At 47.7% G+C, this 20759-nt stretch overlaps 1 pseudogene; it reads left to right on the top strand.

Annotated features, from left to right (window-relative positions):
• Positions 1-19935: 19935 nt before the first annotated feature.
• LOC100587127 lies at positions 19936-20427 on the top strand (annotated as a pseudogene).
• The last annotated feature ends 332 nt before the right edge of the window (positions 20428-20759 follow it).

Genomic DNA, 20759 nt, shown 5'->3' with positions numbered 1-20759 from the left:
AGGCTTTCAACAGTAGTCCAGATGGTTCACCTTCTACCCTGAGGACCTTGGGATGCCCGCAGTCTGCACGGGATGTGCAGGCCAAGGGCACAGAACTGCCCAGCTTTCATTCATCAGTGTTAGAGGCCCCACCACCACCTCTGGGAAGATGAGGTTGAGGGCTCTGATGCAGCCACCTAGCAGCTCCTCTCTCCTCACGCTCTACACCAGTTAGGAATCTTTGGGTTGCAAGAGGGAGAAAACCCCATAGAGGGCAGTGAGAGGGAACTTACTGTCCGTCAGAAGTGTAAAGGGAGTAGGGCTGGCTCTAGGCACAGCTTGATTCAGAGGCTCAAACAACACCCCCAGAACCCGGTTGCTCTCTTTCCACTTCGGCCTCTACTTCCTCAGATAGGCTCTCTCCTTGTGGGGACAAGAGGGCTGCAAAGCGTCAGGTTCAAGGCGGTGGGGAAGAGACCCCCTCAGTCCTAATAATCCCAGCAAAGGTCTCCAGGTGTCCCTGGTTCTGAGTGGCCCATCCCTGTGGCTTGGAAATGTGATCATCAGTTGGCTAAGGTGGAGGTCCCACGCTCTGTCCCTACGGCAAGGATATCGTCCTACCTGAAGCATGGGACTGAGAGTGGAGGAAATTGAGGTACCATCCCCAAAAGCAGGCCCCTTAAAAACAGCACATGTGGCCTCCAGTCTAGATTGACACTTGGGCTTCTTCAACAGGCAGCCTGAGCAAACCTCCTCCCCCAGACCAAAGTATGAATTTCCACTAAGGATCACTAGGAAACAATAATATATTACGGTGCAAGAGTGTCCAGGACGCACTGGGGTTCTGAAAAGGGAGGAAGTTTTCTGGCTGCAGGGACCCAGGAAGAATTCTGCAGTGGAGCCGTTTGAATCCAGCCTGGAGGGATGGACAGGATCTGGGTTGTGGGGATGGAAAGGAGCTGGGGAGGATATCTCAGGCAGAGGAAAAAGCTGGAGCAAAAGCACAAGAATGGGGGCGGGAGGTTAGTGCTTCATGTTCTAGGGGAACCAGCAGTGAGGAGGAAAACAAGGAAGCAATCCAGGGAATTGTAAGGAGAGATAATGACTAGCCTCGGCACCAGATCAGATGGGAAGATAGTGAGGCAGAGAGGAGTCTAGATGACTCCCAGCCTTAAGCCTTGGCAATGGACATGACGGAGCTGTTCATAGGTGGGGAGCTCAGGGGAGGAGGGTTTCCTGCAAGAGCAAGAATTCCATGTGGAGTTGGAGAGGCCTGTGGGACATCGTGGGGGAAGGTCAGGAGACACTGGTTATACTCTAGTCCCCCTTATCCACTTCCCTTTCACTTTCCCCGGTTTCAATGACCTGTGGTCAACCGCAGTCTCAAAATAGGAAATGGACAATTCCAGAAATAAACAGTTCGTACATTTTAAATTGCACCTCGTTCTGAGTTTCATGATGAAAATCTCATGCTATCTGGCTCCATTCCGCTTGGGACGTGAATCCTCCTTTAGTCCAGCATACGCATGCTGTGAACACTACCCACCCACTAGTCACTTCGTCTCAGTTATCAGATCGAAAAAGCATAGGATGTATAAGATTCAGTGCTGTCCACGGGTTCAGGAATCCACTGGAGGTCTTGGATAAGACCATGGATAAGGTAGTGGGGACAGCTGTACTTGTCACAAGCTCAGGGAAATTCCAGGGTTACAGTGGAAGGTTTTTGAATCATCTGCAAGCCACTAAGTGAGGTTCCCATGGGCTAGGCCCCTGGACAGGCCTGCTAAGGTGACCAGAGGAGAGGAGGAGGCAGATAACTGAGAAGGGCTTGTCAGTGAGTTGGCAGGCCTGGATCTTACCACATCAAGAAAGCCTAAGGTAGTAGCAAGCTTCCAGGAGGAGGCAGCAGGTGATCCCCAGTGAGGGACTGCAGGGAGGCCCAGGAGGCAGAGGGATGGACAGGCCACTGGACTGGCCTGGGAGAAGGCTGCAGAGACAGAGGGCAGTGGCCAGAGGAGAGGGTGGCAGGTGAGACGGTGGAGATGCCCCTGTATAACTCTCCTTCTAGGAGCTTTGCTGAGAAGGGAAGGAGAGAGGCTTTCCCTGGGATGAGGAGGAGCTTTGTTACAGGGATAGGGAGGGAGGATGTGATCTGTGGGATCAGGGAGCTTTAGATTTTAAAACTGGGCCTGGTTCAAGCAGCCCAGCACCTCTGTGTGAAATTCCACAGCTAACACCCACTGAGGTGGCTCCTGCTTATGATCTTAGCATTTTGGGAGGCTGAGGCAGGCAGATCACTTGAGGCCAGGAGTTTGAGACCAGCCTGGCCAACATAGTGAAACTCCATCTCTACTAAAAATACAAAAAATTAGCCAGGCGTGGTAGTGCATGCCTGTAATCCCAGCTACTCGGGAGGCTGAGGCACAAGAATCGCTTGAACCCAGGAGGCAGAGGTTGCAGTGAGCTGAGATCACGCCACTCTACTCCAGCCTGGTTGACAGAGTGAGACTCTGTCTCAAAAAAAAAGGAAGAAATTGCACAGATTTGGTCTTCAGTTCCTGGCCCTCTTGTTGCTGCACCCCCCTCTCCACCTGTCCCCGGCCTGCTTCAGTCCTCTCTCAACCATCACACACCACTGGTGCAGGGGGCTAATTATCAGGGACTCAAATGGCAGACAGGAACCTGTGCCTTGTCTCAAGGAGCTCAAAGTTCAGGTAAAACGAAGAAAGAAATTGTCTAAAAATCAAAATGGGATTGGGCTCTGCCGGGGAACCACAACCTAGATCTCCGGTCCAAATGCTACCTCTTTGATACCTTAATGAGCAGCCATTAGGCCCTATGAGTGAGACCCCCACGCCATCTCTTCCAGGGTGATGATTGGCTGAAAGCCAGAGCGAGACAGAAGAAGCTGCCGGAATCACATCACATTAGGTTCATGCAAAAGCCACCTCAGCAGCTCTGGGTACCCAGCCCCCACTTCCTGGGGCAACACATGGGCTGGGCACATGCCCAGAGACTGCCACATGCCTATCAGGCTGGGGCCTGCCTCACACCTCTCCAGGGAGGCTGCCAGAAGCCCCGGAGCTGGGTAAACCCCAACAGTGACTCAGGTGAGGGGTGGAGGCTGGGGCAAGAAGGCTGCAGCCCAGGCCAGATTGTGGTTCCCCCTCCCCCCACCTGGTGCCTGGTGAGCCAAGGGACAGGGCGGGAACATGGCAGGCTGGCAGCACCAGAAACAGGCTGGGTGTCCTGTCTGGGAGCACGGCAATGTCCCCCTTCGCAGGAGGAGAGTCTGCTTGGCAGACTGGCATAGACACTGCCTTAGGCAGATGCAAACTCAGAGAGGATGCCTGATGCCAGCCAGTCAGCCCTCCATCAGCAAAGACCCTGCATCCAGGGCAAAGATGCAGCCACCGTCCAGTCCAGGAGGCAGGATCTGCCCTCTCAGCTTGCAGCAAGGAGCAGGTAGAGGGATTCAGAGCCTAATTCCCTGGACTTTGAGTGCAGAGTCTGGGAGAAGAGGCCCTGGACACCCTAGAAGACGCAAGGGGGCTGGGAGCTAACGAGAATCACTAAGCATCTGAACCAAGCAACACAGCTGCCTGTTCCCTGGGGCCTCCTGAGACGGCAGATGACATTTGCCCAGCATTTGAAAGTTTACAAAGCACTTTCACAGCCATAATTCCATGTGATCGTTTCATTAGTTCTGCCAGAGAGGCATTATAGGACCCACTTTATGGATGAGACAACTGAAACCCAGAGGTTTGCCCAAGGCCACCTGAGTAAGGGGCTGAGCCAACCTAGGAGCCACATCTGCCGCCCTAGCACCCTGGTCTCATTTCCCCCATGCCAGGCTGACTGCCGCCAACATGGGGGTGGAAGTAGAGGTGGTTGCACTGGGAAAGGGGTGGAGATGAAGGGTGGGGGCAAGGGTGGGCATCTGGAGAGGTGGGGAGCCTGGAATGGGACCGGAATTCAATTCAGAGAGGAGGATGCAGGGTGAAGATAAACAGACCCCATTTCAATGTTGCCAAAGGCTCATTCCCCTCCCAACATCGCCTGCCCACTCCCACAAAGAGTGACAGGAACAGCTGGAGCCCACAAGGGAGAGAAGAAAGGGGATCCCAGTTCAGAGCCTGGCGTCTTAACCTTAATGCTGCCCCCGGCACCCCCTCCCCTCCACTCCCAGCCCCTCGCCCCAGGCTGCAGGAGGCTGGTGCCACCAGGAGCCTGGCACAGGGCCACATAGGCTAGGCCTGGTGGAGAGGGGCAGAACAGCATGGGCATGCTGCAGACTGATTCCTACCCCAGGGCTCCTGCCTAGACCCCTCAGCCCATCCCAGGTGCCCACCACTCTGCCCATCTGTGGAGGTTCCCCAGAGCCTGGGACCTCAGTTTGGGATTCAGAAGAGTCTGCCTTTTCAGGACACCCCGGCCCTTCCAACTTTGGGCTCTGCTGGATCCCACTGGTTAGTCCCTCAGGTACCCTCCCCGGGTCCCCGAAATGATGTCTTCCAGGCCCACCTTCTAGAACACTCTTCCCACCTTTGCTGCTGGTTATTTTGGCTTCATACCTCCATGGATATGAGTGGAAAGAATGTGGCCTTGGCCGGGTGCAGTGGCTCACACCTGTAATCCCAGCACTTTGGGAGGCTGAGGCAGGAGAATCACTTGAGCCCAGGAGATCGAGACTAGCCTGGCCAACATGGCAAAACCTCGTCTCTACTAAAAATACAAAAAATTAGCCTGGTGTGGTGGCACGTGCCTGTGGTCCCAGCTATTCAGGAGGCTGAGGTGAGAGGATTGCTTGAGCCTGGAAGGCAGAGGTTGCAATGAGCTGAGATCTAGACACTACATTCCAGTCTGGGCAACGAAGTGAGACCCCGTCTCAGAAAAAAAGAAAAGAAAAAAAGGAATGTGGTTTATAGAGTCACACAGTCCTGGGCTCAAACCCAGGCTCTGCCACTTACTAGCTCTGGGATCTTGGGCAAGGCAGTCACATATCCTCTCGGGGCCTTTGTTTCCTCAGCTGTAAAATGGGGATCAATAGCAGCCCCTCGGAAATTTGCTGCAAAACTGAAAACTAGTACGTGTGAGGTTAGATCTAACACAACCCTGGGTCACAGTGAATACCTGAGTCATCGTCATCTCCACCCTGGTGTCAGAGGCCCTCATAGGAACCCCAGCCTGCCAGTCCAGCCTGTCTCCCTCCCTGCGGCCAGTGTGGGCAACTCGTGTTCCCTGAGGTCGGCCTACACTTTCCCATTTGGAGCCTTTGCTGCAAAGCCTGTTGCCTGTGGGGCCCTCTCCACAGACCTATCTGTAGCCACATCCCTTTGCCACCTCTTTCTGGAAGCCTTTCCAGATTTCTCTCTCACACTGCCTCCAGGACTTCCTTAGCACTTTGCATAGCAAGGGCTCTGCTCCACTTTGGGTCTTTACTTTACATCTTGTATTAAACTATAAGCGGATTCATCTCTGCAGCCTCCCCGTCCCCCTGCCCTCCCCAGCCCTGTGCTCTGACTGTGGTCCTCTTCCACGACAGTGAGGTCAGTCCACCTCCCTCCTGCCCACTCAGATCCACTTCCACACGGAGGCTTCTGACCATGCGGGCTGCGTCAGCAAGTGAGGACAGAGCACGGCCATCCCGGAGAACCCAGAACCCAACTGTGGGCAGATTGACAGATGAAGAACACGGGAGAGCGGAGAGAGGCAAACGAACGGGGCCAGCCCTGTGACTTAATCCAGCCTGACATGGTTTGGCAAAAGCCACTCATGGTCGTCCCTGAGGATCCAGCCAGGCCAGCAGCTTGCGCCTCCCCCCATTCTTGGCTCATGGTGATGTGGAGAAGGAGAAGCCACCCACAGGCATCAATTTGTGAGAAAGATGCAGCCTGGGCCTCTAGGCAGGAGTTAGAGGAAGACCGTGGGGTGCGGGGAACGATGGCTGAGCTTGGTTGCGGCCGATACAGGGCTGGAGACTAACGCATCACAAGCCTGTCTGCCCTCTGGTCTGCTCTCCCGTACACTCCCTGCCCCAGCCCTGCTTAGATTTTTAGTAAAGTCCCTTCTTCATTTCCCCTGAACTGCAACCTCCTTGAGAACAAGGGGCTGGTTCTTATTCATTAATTCTCCCTCCCCAGTGCCATGCCCAATGGACAGTTACTAGTACAATCACCCCACTGTACAGATAAGGAAATCGAGGCTCAGAAAGACATAGTGGCTCTCCCAAGGTCACACCATGAATGCACAGCACAGACAGAGACCCATTTGAGACCTAGACTTTTCTCACAACCCCCATAGGAAAGCTTTCACAAGCAAGATCTCCTCTGCAAACTCCCAAACCTCGGCTGCTTGTGGAGGAATTGGGAGCAGAAATCAAGCTCTTTTCTTCCCACCCGTGGACCATCCCCAAGCTCCCAAAGTGACCTCCTTAGCTTAGAAGGCCCTGAGCAAGGCCATTCAGCTACTGACCAGGCAGTTTTACTGCCAACCCCTGCCTCTCCCACCTTTCTTTTGCTGCCCTGGTCCTACAGAGGAGGAAGCGAGGCCCTGGAGGCGCAGTGAGTCAGCCAGCGATGCCGCCCTGAAGGCAGCTCAGGGCTCTGGCTCCCAGGTTCCAGTCTGTCCTGTGCTCTGAGCCATCTTTGTAAAAAATAACAAAGCTCAGCCAGGCACGGCTGCTCACACCTGTAATCCCAGCACTTCGGGAGGCCAAGGCAGGTGGATCACCTGAGGTCAGGAGTTTGAGACCAGCCTGACCAAGATGGTGAAACCCTGTCTCTACTAAAAACACAAAATTAGCCAGGCGTGGTGGCGCATAATCCCGGCTACTTGGGAGGCTGAGGCAGGAGAATAACCAGGGAGGCAGAGGTTGCAGTGAGCTGAGATCACGCCATTATACTCCAGCCTGGGCAACAAGAGTGAAACTCTGTCTCAAAAATAAATAAATAAATAAATAACAAAGCTCTGCCCTCTCCCTTCCTCCTGCCTTAGGTTTAATCTCAGTGCCTTATGCTATTTACAGCAGATAAGAGTTGCTTGGTGCAACCTTTAAGAAGCCCCCCCAGGCTGATGGGAAAGACGTGTTTTTGGTCTCTGGCCACTTCCTAGTCTGATGGTAGAAACAGGTCACACATGGAGAACTGGAGAGAGACAAAGAGCAGTGGGCACTGGCGCAGGCAGGGGGCTGGGGGCGGAGGTGACATGAATGGGCAGGGTGGATGGGGAAAGAGTTTTTAGCCCAGTGAGAGGCCAGGGGGAGAAGAGGAGGCTTGTGTGGGTGAGGGATGGAGGCTGCCTGCCAGGACTAGCCCAGGGAGCCCAGGGGGCTTGATGGGGGGCGTGGGTTGGGGCAAGACCCTGGTGCTAGAGGCCCCAGATCCTGGACCCAGCTCCAGTGCAGAAACCTTAGCCTGTGGGTCCTCCCCCTTCTCAATCCCCCGGTGCTAAAAAGCCCACGACGTTTATGACTTCAGGAGGGTAAAGAGCCTGAGAAAAGAATTGCAGACCATATGGATTTGTTTCCCGGGTTTAGAAAAAAATCCCTCTAATTAGGCCGGGAAAAGCCATTGGCCTCTGCCTGTCTTGAGGCCCCTAGATTCAATTACTGCCCAGCCTCCCCACTTGCGGCCTGGTCCTCCCAGCCCCCTCCACGCACAGGGGGTCAGGGGTGGGTCCCTGATAAGGGGTGGCCTGAAGGAAGAGGGGAGGGGGGACCAGGAGGTGGGAAGGACCTGGGGGGATAATCTTTTTATTTATTTCTGACAGATTCCTTATGAGAACCCCTTGTGGCCGAGTCCTCAGCGCCCAGCCCCACAGCCCACCCACCCTGTCTACTCTTCCCAGGGCAGATCAAGGTCTTGGGACGAGACTGCCTTGGATTCCCTTCCTCTCCCTGCCAGGAAAAGTTTTTGACATCAGAATAAAACGGAACACTTGAGCAGGTTGAGATGAAATTATAGGTGTTTTCCATTTCTTTCTTTCTTTGTTAGGAGTTAATGTCATACTTTTTCTATAATAAATCGAAGCAACCCATGAAAAAGTCTCTCATTCCTTCCACTTGTGCTCAGTGCTCTGGGCTGTCTCTGATGACTCTGTCCCCTTGGCCTATAAACACTCTCCCACCTTCTTCATCCTATAAACACCTTCCCTGAGCCCTGCCACCCTCTCATACTTCTCCTGCCTTCCCTGCAGAACTTCAGATTGTGGGGAAAAAGATTCACCCCTCATCCCTCCCACTGGCAACCAACAGCGTTGCACTCCCCTCCAATTCCTTACCCTCCTCCCACTGCAAGCTGGCCTCCCTCCTTGTGGGACCCAAGCCTCACCTTCCCAGCCTCCCTGCAGCCTGGGACCTGGGGCCACACCTTCCTTGAGCCGCTGGACACAGAATTACCTCTCCATCCAATCCTCTGCCCACTGCCTGAAGGCCAGAGCTTCTGGGTCCCCTTCTTGGCCTTTTACTCTCCTTTTTTTTTTTTTTTTTTTTGTTGTTGTTGTTGAGATAGAGTCTCACTCTGTCACTCAGGCTAGAGTTCAATGGTGCCATCTTGGCTCACTGCAACCTCCACCTCCCAGGTTCAAGCAATTCTCCTGCCTTCACCTCCCAAGTAGCTGGGATTACAGGTGTGTGCCACCATGCCCGGCTAATTTTTATATTTTTAGTAGAGACAAGGTTTTGCCATTTTGGCCAGGCTGGTCTCGAACTCCTGACCTCAGGTAGTCCATCCACCTCGGCCTCCCAAAGTGCTGGGATTACAAGCGTGAGCCACCGTGCCTGGCCAACCTTTTACTCTCTCTAGGCTGTATCGCCTTCCTGCGTAAGATAGCTCACTGCCGTAGTGGCTGCCACCCCACTCTAAATGCCTCCCAAATCTGTTACCTGGGTACTGTCCCTCTCCTAGACCTGGTTTTCTGGTTGGCTGTTAGTTACTGCCTTTTGTATGTTCTACCAATACCCCAAACCCAACATGTTCAAAATGCAATGAGAATTCATTCTCTATCTGCATCACTCCTCCAAAAACAAAGCAATAACCAACATTCCTTCCTCCATGCTCTGCTGTTGCTGTTGTTTTTTAATAAATTTTAATTTTTTTTTTAGAGACGGGGTCTTTTTCTGTCACCCAGGCTGGAGTGCAGTTGCACAATCATAGCTCATTGCAGCCTTGAACTCCTGGGCTCAAGCAATCCTCCTGCCTCAGCCTCCCAAGTAGTTAGTTGGGAGGCCTGGATAATTCTTTTTCTTTTTTTTTTTTTAGCAGAGATATGGTCTCATCTGTTGCCCAGACTGATCTCAAACTCCTAGCCTTAAGCAATCCTCCTGCCTCTGTCTCTCAGAGTGTTGGGATTACAGGTGTGAGCCAGTGAGCTCAGCCCTAAACTATAATTTTTTAGAGCAGTTTTAGGTTAACAGTAAAATTGAGCAGAAAGTGCAGAGTTCCCATACACTGCCTCTGTGCACCCCTCCATGCACACACACAGCCTTCCCCACTGTTGACATTTGTTGCAATCAATGAACCTCCATTGACACATCATTATCCTCTAAAGTGCAGAGTTTACATTAGGATTCACTCTAAATATTGTACATTCTATGGATTTTGACAAATGTATAATGAGTTGTATATCCCATTGCAGTATCATACAGAACAATTTCACTGCCCTAAAAATCTTCTGTGTTCTACCTCTTCATCCTCCCCTCCTCCAACCCCCTGGCAATCACTGATCCTTTTATTGTCTCCATAGTTTGCCTTTTCTACCGTGTCATATAGTTGCAATATATAGTATGTAGCTTCTTCAGATTGGCTTTTTTCACTTTAGTAATATACATTTAGGTTTCCTCCATGTTTTTTCATGGCTTGATAATTTCATTTTAACAGTGAATAATGCTCCATTGTCTGGATGTACCATAGTTTATTTATTATCTGTTCACCTCCTGAAAATATCTTGGTTACTTCCACATTTTGGCAATTATGAAAAAAAAAGGCTGCTGTAAATACCCATGTGCAGGTTTGTGGCCATGACTTTTCCATTCATTTGGAAAATGAAGTAGTACAACTGCTGGATGGTATGGTAAGAGTATGTTTAGTTTTGTGAGAAACTGCCAAACTGTCTTCCAAGGTGGCTGTATCATTTTGCGTTCCCACCAGCAGTGAATGAGAGTTCCTGCTGTTCCACATCCTCATCAGTGTTGGCGTTGTCAGTGTTTTGGATTTTGGCCATTCTAATAGGTATGTAGTGGCATGTCATTGTCATATTAATTTGCAATTCCCTAATGACATATGATGTTAAATATCTTTTCATATGCTTACTTGCCATTTGTATACCTTCTTTGGTGAGGTGTCGATTCAGGTCTTTCTTTTTTCTTTCTTTTTTTTTTTTTATTTGAGATGGAGTCTCACTCTGTCATCCAGGCTGGAGTGCAATGGCGTGGTCTTGGCTCACTGCAACCTCTGCCTCCCAGGTTCAAGCAATTCTCTCGCCTCAGCCTCCCAAGTAGCTGGGATTACAGGCACGTGCCACCACACCTGGCTAATTTTCTTTTGTATTTTTAGTAGAGACGGGGTTTCACTGTGTTGGACAGGCTGATCTCAAACTCCTGACCTCGTGATCCGCCTGCCTCAACCTCCCAAAGTGCTGGGATTACAAGCGTGAGACACTGCGCCCAGCCTCATTTATTTTTAATTGGGTTGTTCATTTTCTTGTTGCGTCGTAAGAGTTCTTCAGATATTTTGGATAACAGTCCTTTATCAGGTGTGTCTTTTGCAAATATTTTCTCCCAGTTTGTGGCTTATGTTCTCATTCTCTTGACATTGTCTTTTGCAGAGCAGAAGTTTTTCATTTTAATGAAGTCCAGCTTATCAATTATTTCTTTCACTGATCATGGCTTCTGTGTTATAGCTAAAAGGTCATTGCCATATCCGAGTGCCATATCCAAGGTCAGTTTGGTTTTCTCCTATATTATCATCTAAAAGTTTTATAATTTTGTGTTTTACATTTAAGTTTATGGTTTTTGTTTTGTTTTGTTTTTGACAGAGTCTCACTCTGTCAGCCAGGTTGGAGTGCAGTAGCGTGATCTTGCCTCACTGAAACCACCTCCCGGATTCAAGCAATTCTCCTGCCTGAGCCTCTCAAGTAGCTGGGATTACAGGCAGGCATCACCATGCCCAACTAATTGTTTTTGTATTTTTAGTAGAGATGGGGTTTCACCATGTTGGCCAGGCTGGTCTAAAACTCCTAACCTCGAGTAATCCACCTGCCTTGGCCTCCCAAAGTGCTGGGATTACAGGCGCGAGCCTAAGTTTGTGGTCTGTTTTGAGTTAATTTTGTGAAGGATGTAAGGTCTGTGCCTAGATTCATTTTTCACATGTGGATGTCCAGTTGCTCTAGCACTAGTTGTTGAAAAGACTAATTTGCTGTACTGTATTCCCTTGTTCCTTTGTTGAAGTGGTTATGTGGGTCTTTTTCTAGGCTCTGTATTCTGTTCCATTGATCTATTTGTCTACTCTTTTGCCACTACCATGCTGTCTTGATTACTGTAGCTTTTTTTGTTTGTTTGTTTTCAGGATGGAATCTCTTTCTGTCGCCCAGGCTGGAGTGCAGTGGTGTGATCTCAGCTCACTGCAACCTCTGCCTGCCTGGATCAAGCGATTCCCCTGCCTCAGCCTCCCGAGTAGCTGGGACTACAGGTGTGTGGCACCATGCCTGGCTAATTTCTGTATTTTTAGTAGAGATGGGGTTTCACCATGTTGGCCAGGTTTTTCTTGAACTCCTGACCTTTTGATCCACCCACCTCAGCCTCTTAAAGTGCTGGGATTACAGGCATGAGCGACTGCACCTGGCTGAGACTTTTTATCATTATCACGAACAGGTGTTGGATTTTGTCAAATGCTTTTTTGGCATTTATTTATATAATCCTGTGGTTTTTTTTCTTAGCCTGCTAATGTGATGGATTACATTATCTTATTTTCAAATGTTGAACCAGCCTTGCATCTCTGGGGTAAATCCCACTTGGTTGTGGTATATAATTACTTTTATGCATTGTTGGCTTCGATTTGCTAGTATATTGCTGAGGACTTTTGCATTTATGTTCATGAGAGATATCGGTCTGTAGTTTTATTTTATTTTCTTGTAATGTGTTTGTCCAGTTTTGGCATTAGGGTAATGCTGGCCTCATAGAATGAGTGAGAAATCATTCCCTCTGCTTTTAACTTCTGAAAGACACTGTAGATAACTGGCATAATTTCTTCCTTGAATGTTTGGTAAAATTCACCAGTGAACCCATCTGGGGCTGGTGCCTTCTGTTTGGGAAGATATTGGTTATTGATTCAATTTCTTTGATAGATACAGGTCTATTTAGATTGCCTATTAGTGTTTTTTTTGAGGGGGGTTGCTTTTTGTTTTGGTTTTGGGGGTTTTTTGAGATGGAGTTTTGCTCTGTCACTCAGGCTGGAGTGCACTGCAACCTCTGCCTCCTGGGTTCAAGCAATTATCATACCTCAGCCTCACAAGTAGCTGGGACTACAGGCGTGTGCCACCGAGCCAAGCTAATGTTTGCATTTTTTATTAGTGGAGGCAGGGTTTCACCAGGCTGACTAGGCTGGTCTTGAACTCCCGACCTCTAATGATCTGCCCGCCTTGGCCTCCCAAAGTGCTGGGATTATAGGTGTGAGCCATCGTGCCCAGCCTGTTTTGTTTTTTGATACAAGGTCTCCTTCTATCACCCAGGCTGGAGTGCAGTGGCACAATCTCAGCTCGCTGCAACCTCTGTCTCCTGGGCTTAAGTGGTCCTCCCATCTCAGCCTCCTGAGTAGCTGGCATTACAGGTGTGCACCACAGTGCCCAGCTGATTTTTGTATTCTTTGTGGAGACAGAGTTTTTCCATGGTGCCCAGGCTGGTCAGGTTCTCTGTTCTTAATTGCTGACACCTGTACCCACACAGGCTTAAAATCTTGCTTATCAGTGACTCCACTTCTCCTCTACCCATAATTGCAAACCAAATGGCAACTGCCTTGGTTCAGGTCTCCCCCCCACAGGGTAACTAAGAATCTGGAAGCTTGGTTCTAGGAGAGTAAAAGCTTGTTGCATCCCTACCACTCACCATCTATGTGACCTTTACCAAGACACTGAACCTCTGATCTCAGTTTCCCCATCTGTAAAATGGTAACGATTGGTTGCGACAGCCATGTTGTACACCACTTGGCTTCACAGTGAACAATATTTACATGGTCAAATGCTGTTATGTTTTATTGTAACAAGGATCAACTTTTAGACAAATCGTAGAAGACTTGTCTATGGTTACATCCTAGAAGAAAGGGGATGGGGAACAATGTCTTCACTTCCAAAGTGGAGAATCAGAGCTCATCTATGGTGGGCTGAACAAGAAATAGAAGTTCTGGCCTGGTGCGGTGGCTCACACCTGTAATCCTAGCACTTTGGGAGGCCAAGAAATGTGGATCACCTGAGGTCAGGAGTTCAAGACCAGCCTGGCCAACATGGCGAAACCCCATCTCTACTAAAAATACAAAAATTAGCTGGGCGTGGTGGCGGGCACCTACAATCCCAGCTACTCGGGAGGCTGAGGCAGGAGAATTGCTTGAACTTGGGGGGCGGGGGTTGCAGTGAGCCAAGATCGCACCACGTCACTTCAGCCTGGGTGAGAGAGTGAAAGTTTGTCTCAAAAAAAAAAAAAAAAGAAAGAAAGGAAAGGAAATAAAAGTTCTAATACGTGATGCTTGATGCTGCAGGGGTGAAGAGGAGCAGAAGGTCTGAGAACAGTAGAGTGTAACCATATTTGGAAAGAGACGAGAAATTGGGAGGTTGAAAGCTAAATCCTCATCAATCCTAAAAGGCAATCAATCAATGATGTCTAAAGGTGATAAGACAAGGAAGAGAAGTAAATAATAAATAAGGTATAGAAATTAGAGGTAAGAAGGCAATAACCAGAATAGAAATAAAAATGGTTAAAAGGGCTCCCTGGGGAGCAGGACCCTAGATGGGACAGGGAGAAGTTGTTTTTCACTGTACTCCCTTCAGGGCTATTTAATTTTCTAATCATATGCACTTATTACTTAGTTAAAACAAAACTGTTTAAATAAATTGTTTTAATTAAAAGTTTCAGCTGGGTGTGATGGTTCACACCTGTAATCCCAACACTTTAGGAGGCTGCGGTTGGGGGATCACTTGAGCTCAGGAGTTCAACACCAGCTTGGGCAACAGTGAAACCCCGTCTTTACAAATACAAAAATTAGCCAGGCATGGTGGCTCGTGCCTGTAGTTCCAGCTACTTGGGAGGCTAAGGTGGGAGGATGGCATGAGCCCTGAGCCCAGGAGGCAGAGATTGCAGTGAGCCGAAATCACTCCACTGCACTCCAGCCTGGGCGACAGAGTGAGACCCTGTTTTTTTTTTTTTTTTAAGTCAACTAAAGGATTTTTTGAGTTTTCTTTCCAGATATATTTTCTTTATTGAGATACAAATAACATATAATAAACTGCCCTTTTTTTTTTTTTTTTGAGACGGAGTCTCGCTCTGTCGCCCAGGCTGGAGTACAGTGGCGCGATCTTGGCTCACTGCAAACTCCGCCTCCCGGGTTCACGCCATTCTCCTGCCTCAGCCTCCTGAGCAGCTGGGACTACAGGCGCCCGCCACCACGCCCGGCTATTTTTTTGTTTTTTTAGTAGAGACGGAGTTTCACCGTGTTATCCAGGATGGTCTCCATCTCCTGACCTCGTGATCCACCTGCCTCCCAAAGTGCTGGGATTACAGGCGTGAGCCACCGCGCCCGGCAACTGCACATATTTTAAGTGTGCAACTTAATAGTTTTGACATGAGTATACCCTTGTGAAACTCATCATAATCAGGATAGTGAACATATCCATTATCCCCAAAAGTTTCCTCATGTGCTTTGTAATCTCTTCTCTACCCCTACAACTCTGATCTGCTTTCTGTTACTATAGGTTAATTTCTTTTTTTTTTTTTTTTTGAGATGGAGTCTCACTCTGTCACCCAGGCTGGAGTGCAGTGGCACGATCTCCGTGCACTGCAAGCTCTGCCTCCCGGGTTTACACCATTCTGCTGCCTCAGCCTCCCTAGTAGCTGGGACTACAGGTGCCCACCACCACGCCCAGCTAATTTTTTTTGTATTTTCAGTAGAGACGGGTTTCACCATGTTAGCCAGGATGGTCTCGACCTTCTGACCTCGTGATCCGCCCGCCTCGGCCTCCCAAAGTGCTGGGATTACAGGTGTGAGCCACTGCGCCCGGCCAGGTTAATTTCTATTTTCTAAAGTTTTATATGAATGGGGCCAGGCACAGTGGCTCACACGTATTACCAGCACTTTGGGAGGCTGAGGTGGGCAAATCACTTGAGGTCAGGAGTCTGATACCAGCCTAGTAAACGTGGTGAAACCCTGTCTCCACCAAAAAAATACAAAAATTAGCTGGGTGTGGTGGCAGGCGCCTGTAATCCCAGCTACTCGGAAGGCTGAGGCACAAGAATCGCTTGAGGCTGGGCGCGGTGGCTCACGCTTGTAATCCCAGCACTTTGGGAGGCCGAGGCGGGTGGATCACGAGGTCAGGAGATCGAGACCATGATGAAACCCCGTCTCTACTAAAAATACAAAAAAAAAATTAGCCGGGCGTGGTGGCGGGCGCCTGTAGTCCCAGCTGCTCAGGAGGCTGATGCAGGAGAACGGCATGAACCTGGGAGGCGGAGCTTGCAGTGAGCCGAGATTGTGCCACTGCACTCCAGCCTGGGCGACAGAGCGAGACTCCGTCTCAAAAAAAAAAAAAAAAAAAAAAAAAGAATCGCTTGAACCTGGGAGGCAGAGGTTGCAATGAGCCAAGATCACAACATTGCCCTCCAGCCTGAGCCTGGGCGACAGAGTGAGACACTGTCAAAAAAAGAAAGAAAGAAAGAAAGAGAGAGAGAGAAAGAAAGAAAGGAAAGAAAGAAAGAAAGAAAGAAAGAAAGAAAGAAAGAAAGAAAGAAAGAAAGAAAGAAAGAAAGAAGAAAGAAAGAAAGAAAGAGAAAACAATGTGCCTAACAATTTAAATATACTTCATTGCTAACAATGCTGAAGATATCTGAGCCTTCTGTGAGCTGTAATCTTTCTGCTGGTGGAGGGTCTTGCCCCTGTGTGGATGGCTGCTGACTGGTCAGGATGGTGGTTGCTGAAGGTTGTAGTGGCCGTGGCAATTTATTAACATAAGACAACAACTAAGTTTGCCGCATTGATTGACTCTTGATTTTTCTGTAGTACGTGACGCTGTTTAACAGCATTTTACCTATAGTAAAACTTCTCTCAAAATTGGAGGCAGTCCTCTCAAACCCTACCACTCCTTTATCAACTAAGTTTATGGAATATTCTAAATACTTTGTTGTCATTTCAAAAATGTTCATAGCATCTTCACTGGTAATAGTTTCCATCTCAAGAAACCATTTTCTTTGCTCACCAAGAAGAAGCATTCAAGTTTTATTATAGCATGTAGCATTTCAGTCATATCTTCGGCTCTACTTCAATTCTAGTTCTTTTGCTATTTCCACCACATCTGCAATGGCTTCCTCCACTGAAGTGTTAAACCCCTCAAAGTCATCCATGAGGCATGGAATCAACTTCTTCTTCCAAACTCCTGTTAATGTTGATATTTTCACTCCTCCCATGAATCATGAATGTTCTTAATGGCATCTATAGTGGCAAATCCTTTCCAGAAGACTTTCAATTTACTTTGCCCATCTCCATTAGAGAAATCACCATCTCTGGCAGCTATAGCGTTATGAAATGCCCTTCCTCAATAATAAGACTTGAAAGTCAAAATTACCCCTTGATCTATGGGGCTACAGAATTGTTGTTGTTGTTTTAGCAGGCATAAAAACAACAGTTTTATGAGCAGTAGACCTCAACAATGGACTTAAAATATTCAGTAAACCATGCTGAAAACAGATGAGATGCTATCCAGGCTCTGTTGTTCCATTTATAGAGCACAGGCAGAGTAGATTTAGCATCGTTCTTGAGGGGCCTATGATTTTCAGAATGATAAATGAACATTGGTCTCAACTTCAAGTCACCAGCTGCATAGTTCCTATCCAGAGAGTCAGGCTTTCCTTTGAAGCTTTGAACCTAGACATTGACTTCTCCTCTACAACTATGGAAGTCCTGGCTGGCATCTTCTTCCAAAAGAAGGCTGTTTCATCTACACTGGAAATCTGTTGTTGAGTGTAGCCACCTTCATTGATGACCTTAGCTAGACCTTCTGGATAACTTGCTGCAACTTCCACATCAGCACTTCCTGCTTCACCTTACAATTTTATGTTATGGAGATGGCTTCTTTCCTTACACCTCTTAAACCAACCTCTGCTGGCTTCCAACTTTTCTTCAGCAGCTTCCTCACCTTTCTCAGCATTCATAGGATTGAAGAGATCTGGGGCCTGTTTTGCCTTCATGTGTTCACTGGAGTGGCACTTTTAATTTCCTTCAGGAACTTTTCCTTGACACTTACAACTTGGCTGTTTGGCACAAGAGGCCCAGCTTTTGGCCTGGCTTGGCTTTGACATGCTGCCCTCGCTATACTCCATCATTTCTAGCTTTTGATTTAAAGTAAGAAATGGGAGACTCTTTCACTTGAACACTTCAGGGCCATTGTAGGGTTATTAACTGGCTCAATTTCAATATTGTCCTGTTTTGGGGAATAGAGAGGTCCGAGGAGAGGGGAAGAGTTGGAGGTAAGACCAGTTGGTGCAGCTGTCAGAACACGTGCAACATTTGTTGATTAAGTTCATCATCTTATATAGGTGGGACTCATGGCTCCCCAAAACAATAGTAACATCAAAAATCACTAAGCATAGAGCACTATATCAGATACAACAGTAATGAAAAAGTTTGAAATACTGTAAGAATTACCAAAATATGACATACAGACATACTTTTATACTTTGTATTATAATCCAATATCGCTTAATTTATTTTGTTGCTCAGATTATTCCCTAAAGTAAGCACATTCTGTTGGAAAAATGGTACCAATAGACTTGGTCCATACGGGGTTGCCACAAACCTTCAATTTGTTTAAAAAAAAAAATCATCTAGGAAGTGCAACAAAGTGAAGCATAATTCAACGAGGTATGTCTGTATATACTGTATTTTTTCTTTCTTTTCTTTTTTTTTTTTTTTTGAGACAGAGTGTCTCTCTGTTGCCAGGCTGAAGTACAGTGGTGAGATCTCGGCTCACTGCAACCTCCGCCTACTGGGTTCAAGCAATTCTCCTGCCTCAGCCTCCTGAGTAGCTGGGATTACAGGGATGCACTACCACGCCCGGCTAATTTTGTATTTTTAGTAGAGACGGGGTTTCACCATGTTGGCCAGGCTGGTCTCGAACTCCTGACCTCATGATCCACCCGCCTTGGGCTCCCAAAATGCTGGGATTACAGGCGTGAGCAACCTCACCTGGCCAGATTCCTGGTTTCTTTTGTTGGAATTCTTATTAGATCCCAAGAGCTGGGCATGAGGTGTGATCATTTTTAATAGGAGGTGGTTGCTTTAGGCCTTCTTATCTGACACAGCAAGGAAATATATATACATATATATACACACACACATATACACATATGCATATATACGTATACATATATATGTGTGCTAACCCATGTATAGATGAATCTATAAATATTTCTATATGTAACCATCTTTATCTGTGTTAAGCTAAACATGGGGCCGGGCATGGTGGCTCACACCTACAATCCCAGCACTTTGAGAGGCCAAGGCAGGAGAATCGCTTGAGCCCAGGAGTTTGAGACCAGCCTGCACAACAGGGTGAAACCCCATCTCTACTAAAAATACAAAAAAATTAGCTGGGTGTGGTGGCGTGTGCCTATAGTTCCGGCTACCTGGGAAGCTAAAGTGGGAGGACCACCTGATCCCAGGAAGTCAAGGCTGTAGTGAGCTGAGATCACACCACTGTACTCCAGCTTGGGTGACAGAGTAAAGTCTTGTCTCAAAAAAAATAAATAAATAAGCCAACTAAACATGAGTTTGTACTGATGTCTCCAATTCTAATCCATAGATCATTCTATCATTCTTGCCTTCTCTCCTTGCTTTCCTGTGACCTCCCTTGCTGTCCTGTAACCTCCTGTAACCTCCTACATAGAGAGAAATCTGGCTCCTCCCATCAACCGTCAGTTTACTGAATTGTTTTGGGGTTTTTTGTTGTTGTTGTTTTTTGTTTGTTTGTTTGTTTGTTTGTTTTTGAGACAGAGTCTCGCTCTGTCACCCAGGCTGGAGTGTAGTGGCGTGATCTCAGTTTACTGCAACCTCTGCCTCCCAAGTTCAAGTGATCCTCCTGCCTCAGCCTTCCGAATAGCTGAGACTGCAGATGCCTGCCACCACACCTGACTAATTTTTGTATTTTTAGTAGAGATGGGGTTTCTCCATGTTGGCCAGGCTGGTCACAAGTGACTCCTGGCCTCAAGTGATCTACCAGCCTCGGCCTCCCAAAGTGCTGGAGTTACAGGAATGACCGCCATCCCCAGCCTTCTTAATTGTTTAATTTCATTACACACATATAGCAGTAACAGAATTGTTAACCTTTACCTCTGTGGGAAATAACTTTATCAACTAGAGTACAGTGCTTATGTAAAATTTCTTTTGACGTTAGTCTTACAGACTCTATATATTCCCAAAGTGACTTGGGTCAGCACCCTTACCCCCACCTCCTTTAGTGAGGTTGTTTCATACATTTGTGATAGATTGTGTTGTCACATTCTGCATTCTCTTCTGAGATCCCCCAACCTTCTAAATGATTTTTAAAATTTGCATACATTATGATTTGCTCTTTGTGCTGTAACGTTCTAGGGTTTTTGACAAATGTATAGCATCATATTTACATCATTACAGCATCATAGAGAATAGTTTTCACCATCCTAAAAAAAAAAATCGCCTTTCGGCCGGAACCGCCATCTTCCAGTAATTCACCAAAATGACAAACACAAAGGGAAAGAGGAGAGGCACCCGATATATGTTCTCTAGGCCTTTTAGAAAACATGGAGTTGTTCCTTTGGCCACGTATATGCGAATCTCTAAGAAAGGTGATATTGTAGACACCAAGGGTATGGGTACTGTTCAAAAAGGAATGCCCCACAAGTATTACCATGGCAAAACTGGAAGAGTCTGCAACGTTACCCAGCATGCTGTTGGCATTGTTGTAAGCAAACAAGTTAAGGGCAAGATTCTTGCCAAGAGAATTAATGGGCTTATTGAGCTCATTAAGCACTCTAAGAGCCGAGATAGCTTCCTGAAACGCGTGAAGGAAAATGATCAGAAAAAGAAAGAAGCCAAAGAGAAAGGTACCTGGGTTCAACTAAAGCGCCAGCCTGCTCCACCCAGAGAAGCGCACTTTGTGAGAACCAATGGGAAGGAGCCTGAGCTGCTGGAACCTATTCCCTATGAATTCGTGGCATAATAGGTGTTAAAAAAAAATAATAATAAAGGACCTCTGGGCTGTAAAAAAAAAAAAATCCATGTGTTTCACCTGCTTTATCTATTCAATCCTTCCTCCCTACCCCACAAACTCCTTTTAACCACTCATCTTTTTACCATCACTATAGTTTTGCCTTTATAGAAACATGTAATTGGACTTATACAATAGGTAGCCTTTTTAGGCTCACTTATTTCACTTAGAAATATGCATCTAAGATTCATCCATATCTTTTTTTTTTTTTTTTTGAGATGGAGTCTTGCTGTGTCCCCCAGGCTGGAGTGCAGTAGCACAATCTCAGCTCACTGCAACCTCCA

Source organism: Nomascus leucogenys, unplaced genomic scaffold (assembly GCF_006542625.1).
Source record: "Nomascus leucogenys isolate Asia unplaced genomic scaffold, Asia_NLE_v1 Super-Scaffold_258, whole genome shotgun sequence".
Classification (NCBI taxonomy): Eukaryota; Metazoa; Chordata; class Mammalia; order Primates; family Hylobatidae; genus Nomascus; species Nomascus leucogenys.
The sequence above is the reverse complement of the archived record's forward strand: the minus strand, read 5'-3'. Positions and strand labels throughout refer to the sequence as shown.